This window comes from Solanum pennellii, chromosome 7 (genome assembly GCF_001406875.1).
Source record: "Solanum pennellii chromosome 7, SPENNV200".
Taxonomy (NCBI): Eukaryota; Viridiplantae; Streptophyta; class Magnoliopsida; order Solanales; family Solanaceae; genus Solanum; species Solanum pennellii.
In genome coordinates this window covers 16,183,716-16,191,587 of record NC_028643.1, presented here as the reverse complement: position 1 = coordinate 16,191,587, position 7,872 = coordinate 16,183,716, and the positions used below count along the sequence as shown (strand labels likewise).

The 7,872-nt window shown below is 33.2% G+C and overlaps 1 long non-coding RNA gene across 4 annotated transcripts in view; it reads right to left on the bottom strand.

Moving 5' to 3' along the window:
- The window catches only part of LOC107024490, an 11,042-nt gene extending 5,383 nt beyond the window's left edge, over window positions 1-5,659 (bottom strand). For 2 of the 4 annotated variants that reach the window (XR_001457356.2, XR_001457358.2), the window contains exons 1-3: window positions 5,486-5,659; window positions 5,202-5,363; window positions 797-1,372 (exon numbers count right to left, since the gene is read on the bottom strand). This is a non-coding gene — a long non-coding RNA (uncharacterized LOC107024490). Of the gene's footprint in view, window positions 1,373-5,201; window positions 5,364-5,485 lie in introns of all 4 variants that reach the window. The other 2 variants (XR_001457357.2, XR_001457355.2) reach the window with 2 other exon arrangements.
- Between the last annotated feature and the right edge of the window lie 2,213 nt (window positions 5,660-7,872).

The window sequence follows — 7,872 nt, the reverse complement described above, 5'->3', positions numbered from 1 at the left end:
AATTTCTTTACTTTTATTCATTATATTTTTCTATATAAAATTTTGAAAAGCTTACTAAGTTTTTCTGGGTTTTTAACTAACTTTCTTCTATATGTCATACTTCGTCTTATCCAATTTTCAGGCATTTTTATTAATCTCCAATATCTAAATCATCATATAAATCAGACATATCATAATAAAGTTCGTCTTGTATACTTTGTATGGTTAACTCAGTCCAACCTTGAATTGTTATCTCTATTATTTCATATGTTACCAATTTATCATAAATTTCTCTTTTTATGTCAGTATTAAGATTCTTTAGTATATAAAGTAGTAATATCTTATATTCATCATTATCATCAATTAAATAGGTAGTCATCTTATTCATTTTTGCTAAAAGTTTTATTCCTTCCAACCTCTTAATGAATTATATTTATCTATTATGTAATAATAATGATTTAATAACCATCTCGTCTAGTCACTACTACAGCTTTCTTCTTTGATTAGTTACCCTAACAGCGCCTCAACTTTGTTTACTCCCCTAAACGACCTTCTTGCCTACCGGTTTCAACCTTAGGATGGCATAGTCTGGGCATACTTGTTCATAGAATAGTTCTGTAGCAAACCTTCTAAAGATGCTTATTATAACATTATTAAGACATGATAAACAATTATAATCAACAAGAGATTTTCAGGAATAAATTTGTTTAGCTACTCATAGATTCAAGAGTATATACCGGATAAATCAGTTGAAGGATAAAAAAAATTGTGCTCTAATTTTCTACATCACATCATACACTAGGAATCAGTACATTACCTCAATCACAATGAGATGTCTGTCATCATTCTCTTATTTTGGTATTGCTTATTTATTTTGGCAATTCCAGCATCCTCCTCCTCGAAAATACAGTAGAATCTATTTGTTCCGCCAAGGAACAAAACAACAATATACATATCTCCTACTATATTTATTAGGTCTTGTAGTTTGTACCTGTTTATATTATCCGGTCAAGTTAAACGAGGTAGGTTTTCCATGAAATGAGGTGTAGTTGATTGATTCGTCTATTAAACAGAAGGAGCAAGTAAGTCAGAATCAAATGCAAAGGCTAAGATATGGCAAACCTGAGGCTTAACTTCAACAATGAACTGCCCACTCTTCAGAACATGCTCAGATGCAAGAACACTCTCAAGATGGTCTAACATCTCTTTTGCTTGGCAAGACACAAAACCAAGATCTGTATCTGGAAAATGGCAAACAACAACATTCTGTTTTTTTCAATGGAAGTACCATATATAGCTTCGGTATACCATTTTTATAACAGGTTCAACTATTTGCATTCACTCAAAATCATTGTCCTGTCCAACGAATTCCTGTTCATTATCTACAGACCACCTGGTAAATAAAGATAATAAGTTCATGTTGACATACGGAGTATGAAAAATAGTCACAATTTACTCTTTCAAAATTCTAGTACTAGCCAGTATGATTTATTCTAGTGTCAGTAGTGATAAATGAATTGACAATACACATAAATTATTAAGCAGCATTTGCATATATTACATCGAATTGGCAAAAAGTCCGAAAAAAATACTCATGCAAAGAACCAAAAGAAGCAAAAAGAGCAATTGTATATACTATTTAAACTAATTAAGAAACCTATTTGTGTTCCTCTATTCAGATAAAATAGATTAAGCAACATCCATTATATTATCAATTGATGGCCATCAACCAAAAAGCCAATAGTAGTAATACTAAATTCATGTATGAACCTGTAAACATGATTGCTGCTGAACGAGGGGAAGTACCAGCAGGAGTTTGAGTAACTATATCAATAACATTTTCCTTAGAACATGTGTATTTTCATCGACTGGGACGAACAACCTTGTATACAACACCACTTGCTAGGTTATATACATCTTTATTATTATCCTCACCATATGAGAAAATGTAGCACAAAGCTGGAACTTTGCTTCCTATAAGTAATGACAGTTATAGAGGAATTTCCAGCGCAAGTAAATGGAATTTTGGTCGTTTTAAATGTTCCACTGTCCTTAGGGTTTCAGTGCCTGCCCAGATTGCACCTTTATAGAAATCTGCATAAAGATACCTTCGATAGTTCTATCTTAGTAATCATATGGTTTTGTAATCCAAAAAACATGGATAAGAATTGGACTAATTGACATACTCTCTGGACATGCAAGGATCAGTCGTGGACCTATATAATCCAAAACATTGTGTAGTGTCACTAGCGTGAATATCTAGTACCTCCTTCAAGAAAAATACTTGTTGCCTCCTATTTTTGTAAATTTCCCCAAACACATCCACTTCAAAGAAGGATTTAGCTGAACATACTTTTTGAAAGCAGAGAGACCAAATGGAATTCATACAAGTAAGCAATATCAGGGAAAACTGACGTTAATCCCAGTTTAGTATAATCTATGGTCATCACTTAACTAGAAGGAAGAACTACTTGGGAAACGAAAGGCGAATGTGATTTTTCTGTCTTAGCTGCAAGACTATGAGCTTTTTGAAGATCTTTCAATACAACTTGAAAATCTAAAACAAATTTAACATTAGTAATTTTCTTGCTAGCCTGAGAGCAAATAACGAACTTACGATTACAAGCAAAAGAGACAAGTGTGACAGAAGAAGAGCAAGAAATAGATATAAGGCAGAAAAATTCTTATAATATAAACGGCATTTGATGTGAGAAGATTAATACATGTTTTGCACATACCTATCAAAGTGTAGAACTACTATAAGACAAACAGAAAAACAGAGGAGAGAACCTTTTGAATATATCTTCGGTGATTTTGTTAATCATATCTTTCTGATTGATTATTCTAGGAAGTAAAATTCTTACTTCTAGCGATCATTTAGGAAGCACTATGATTTTTTCAGGAGCAACAACTCTTTACAGAAAACATCTGAGGCACCAAACTCATGTATTTCAGGCAACCATCTGTTCCGGTCACATATCTCTGGCTCTTCCTACAATGGTCTTGATAATTTTCTTGTTACTTTTTCAATAGTAAATTCAAGCTTACATGATATCCTAGAGAGTTGTGTCACCATATCACTTCTCCCTAAATTATAAAAACTTTTTTCTATGGGCTGTAAGGACACTTCTTTGTCTACATCAACAATGACCTATGAGATATAATAAGACCTTGTATGGCGAAGGAAACTGAACCACAAGATGGGAAGAAATTGTACGACCATAGTTTTAATGCAATAATTCAAATGGTTGGTAAAGATGACATTGTTATAACTTTCAAGTCTTGAGGTAACACTAGCAAAACATGGTTTGACATATGTTTTTAAAGTAAACGGTAGATGCTTCACAAATAATCACAAACAATGATTAAATTTTAACATCATACAGTTCAGTTAGAATCTTCGTATTGATGATAAATATGAACATAACATAATGATAAATTGATGTAAGAAACACCATGTAACAGTTTAAACAAAATAAAAACCCATAAATGACTAAGAGACTAATATACCTCACGTTAGAACTTAAGAGCAAAAAAATTAAACAAAAATGTTGCCTGGGTATGAGCATTAATTTGCGGAGAAAACCTGAAATGTAGGAGATGGAGGAGATGCATCAACTTATACTTATACTTGAGTCTACTGAGTGAAAAGCAGGATTGAGTTTCAACCTTATAAATTAATATATCACATGGTAATGCATTTGAGTTAGTCATCAATAAAGCATCTGCGGGCAGCCATCCAATATAACGTTAAATTGTTGTTTATTGACAAGGAATCAACCATTTTGAAACTAGTTATTCTATAATACAAATATTTAATAATACATTTGGATATTCACTATTAGTTATGTGAAACTCATCCACAAAGAAAAAACAGTGGTTCTTTTATTGACTCTTAATGGTAAAATTGTTATAAGATGCCCAAGTGACCTTTGACAACAGAGCTTACAGCCTGCATATTAATGATTCATGAAATGCAAATGCCTGATACAAATAAAGGCATCTTACTCATACATAGACTCACATAATCTACAACCAAACAAAATGAATCACAAATATTTCAAAACTCAACTGTTTGTGTTCCTAGCTATATAACATGTCTGTAATTTTCATTTGATAGTTGTACCAAAGTCTCAACTAAACTACTACTTGATCCAACCAAATATACAATAATAGTGCAGTAACAAGCCAAAATTAGAAAAAGAGGAAAAAGTAAAAAGTTTAACCTAAAAAAATAAATTTAAATTATATCACTCGTATATATCCAATTTTCTCCCCCCCCCCCTTTTACTTCACCTCAACTTAAGTTGTTTGTACTATATAAAAACAACATAAAGAAAATGACACCTAAATAGACATAAAAAATGATTTCATTAACAACCATCATAACAACAACCTAGACATGTGATTCTGCATTTGTTGTGAAAATAAGCAGAGGTTTACTAACAGAAGGAAGTAAACATCTGAGGATTTATGCAGTGGATGTTGGAACATTCATACAAATTCCCATCTAAAAGAGCACACAAGCTCGAACATAAGTACAATAAGACTATGAGATATATTCAGACCATAATAGAGAAGTTCAAGTAATTCATAGTTGACACTACAATTCTACAATGTGCATTGGAATTAGGTTAGAGGAATTTATATCAGAAGTCAAGACAAGTTATTAACGATGGAACCAACTCACTCAAATGCTTTCGATTAGTAATTTCCTATATCTCGGCTTAGGAATATGCCTATGCTTCATGATTTTTTGCACTTTCTTCCTCTTCGATGGAATTTCAACTGTAATTTTCATTTTTTTCATTCCAACAACACCAAAGTAATTAATTCCTTATTATTCTCCTCTTCTATACACAAAACAAAAATTCAATCAATTGACAAGAAGATTTGTTAGTACTAGATTATTAATAGAATAGCTACTTACTCTTGATAAAATTTGTATTAAGGAGAAGAGAATCGTAGTTAATCTTTAAAGAAAGACTACTTAGCTTAAGCTGGTACATTCAACATTCAAGAGAATAAAAAACTAGACTACCAAAGATAATAAACCCATTTATACTTAATAGAACTACAACCTAGAGTCCCAAAAATCAACAGAATTCATATCAACAACACAAGATATCAAAAACCTAAGTTCAAATATAGAATTTCAAATATACACAAGAATATGAAAACCCTAAACCTAGAATTTACACTTTTAATATAGAATTTCTTACCTTATAAACTTCATTCCAAAAAACCTAAAGCTTTAAGACCGAGGCATGTTCATCTGTGAAGCATTTTGTTAAATTTTAAACAAGAAATCTGATGGAAAACGCTTCAACAAGGAATCTGTGAGGAAATCGCGTTCTTCATCTCTTCAATCTTCAACATGGAATCTGTAAGAAGAATATCGTGTTTTTAGTTCTTCTTGAAAAAAATCATATTGGTCTTCAGTTCTCCAGCTTAAAATTGTGTTCTTCAGCTGAAGTTTAACGGAAAATTGTGAGGTAAATCGTACGTGTTCTTAGTTCTTCTTGAGAGAAAGCCAATTTCTTCATGTCCTCTGCTGAAAATCACACACTTCATTTAAGTTTGAGAGGAGTGGAAATGTTAGATGTTTGAGGGAAAGGAAATCTTTAGGTGAAGTATTTTCTTTTGGCCAGAAATAAGTTTTAATTTTTATCTTTTTTGCTCATTAAAAATCGCAGGAAACAAGTTTAATTGTTAAAAATGTTGGAGGGAATATGTAATTTTAGTGAAAACAGTAAGGCCACATTTATAATGTGTTGTTTTTACAAACATAAAAATATGACAATTTAAAAGTGTGATCATTTATATAAATAGTTGTTGTCAATTATAACAACACTTATAAAGTGTAGCTTATGGCCATAAAGAGTACACTTTATAAGTGTTTCTAATATTATTGTAGCTAAAAGTTAAAAACTTGGGCTACACTTTAAAAGCGTCCCCAAAATTATTTTAGGCAACACTTTACAAGTGTTGTCCAGATTTACGGTGGCCGTAGGCCAAAAATGGTGTAGTGTGTGTCAAAAACAGATAAAAAACAAGTTTTTAAGAAAATCTACAGGTGCAACAGACGGTGGCCATCGACGGACCGTAGCTTGACCCACGGTCCGTCCTGCACATCCGTCGATGGAGTAAAAAATGCCCAAAATCTCATCACAGGAATATTTTACTAACTGTCAAAGGACGAACGGACCGACGATCTGTAGGTCCGACTACGGTGCGTAGTCTGATTGCGTCAATCGACACCCCATTCACCCACTCTCTTACAAGAGCCACGGTTGACAACACGGACCGTCATTCGACCTACGGTCCATAGGTCTGACTGAAGCTGAAAGTTAGCAGACAGTTGGGAGGAAATGCAGTTGGGTAAATTTAAGATGGTCATAACTGTTAGCACAAAATGAATTAGGTGTCCCATGACCTATCAACAGATAGATAATTGAATTAGCTTTCCATAACCACCAACCTTGCTAAAATCAGACCTTCGAGTAAAATGTCATGCCTGATTTAGTAATGTCTTTTCGAACAGGCCCAACCAACGGACCAAACGATGGACCTTAGATGGAATGATGGACCGTTGATGGAACAACAGACTGTCGATGGAATGACGAACCGTCTGTCTAGGTTTTCATTTGGTCCGACAACAATTAACCCAGGGATCCTTTAGTCTTTTCCAACTATGTTTAAACCTTAAGATATGTCATTTTTACCCTAAATAACAGATTTCAGTTAGTTTAACCCTGTAAACATAACTAAAACTTACCCTAAGTCAAATCAATATTAAAAACATAGAAAATTATAAGCAAGAAAGGAGAAAAAGATAAAGAACCCTAGTTCAAGAAAGCATCAAGGCTCCAGTAGTTCCAGCCCTGAAGTCTACATGTTTCTTCGTGAATATCATCACCAGGAATGTGGGATTTAACTAGTGGGTTCCTTTCACCCGTTGGGTCCCTAGTTTTCAGTCAGTTCTTGATTCTCCTATCATGATTATACCTAGGGTTTCTAGAACTTTGATAGCATATCATTAATTCACTAAATATATCTTCCAAATCAGATTGTAAAGTTATTATTCAGTTTATCGTATGAATTGCAGAGCCCTAGCTTAGTATTCTTTAGTTTTTGAATTACATATACTTGGTCAGATATTTCAGCTATTAAGTTATACATGCCTCGATAATTATTGCATTGTTATCAGATTAAATTTTGCATTCTCAGTTTGCATGTTCAGTTTTGAGCTATCCGATTATTAATGAAATTCAGACATAATTAGTTAACTACATAAATCAATGGAAGTCGCATAATACCGTGTAAGACTAGGTTTCAGTATACCCAATTAGTCCCAAAACTTCTAGCCAAGTAGGTTGTAAGACCCTGTGTGGACAATGAGTTTAGTGATCACGCAAGCATGCCTTTATACATTTGGCAGGGTATATTGGGTCCTATTGATGGGGCTTATACATCGGACACTATATTTAGCTCATGTGTTTTTATTATCGATTATTAGTAGCTCCCACAACTCAGTCAGACTTTCTTGCATTGACCATTTATCAGTATACTCAGTATAGAGTTTCAGCATTTTATAAATTGGTCATTGCATTCAGTTAGCTCAAAACTCTCTATATCATGTTCAGATTATTATACTTTCTTTTGTGCTTGTTCTGTTAGATTTTATTTTAGCTTTATCCTATCCTACATGCTTAGTACCCTTTATGTACTGACGGATACATGTGCTACATCTTATCCCGATGCAAGTTAAGGTTCTCAACATCCAGATCACGCATAGATCGATTTCCAATCTTCTGTTCAGTAGATTCAGTGGTGAGTCCTCATTCTCCGAGGGCAATAGTCATGACTTATTTTGATCTTGTCTCAGTATTT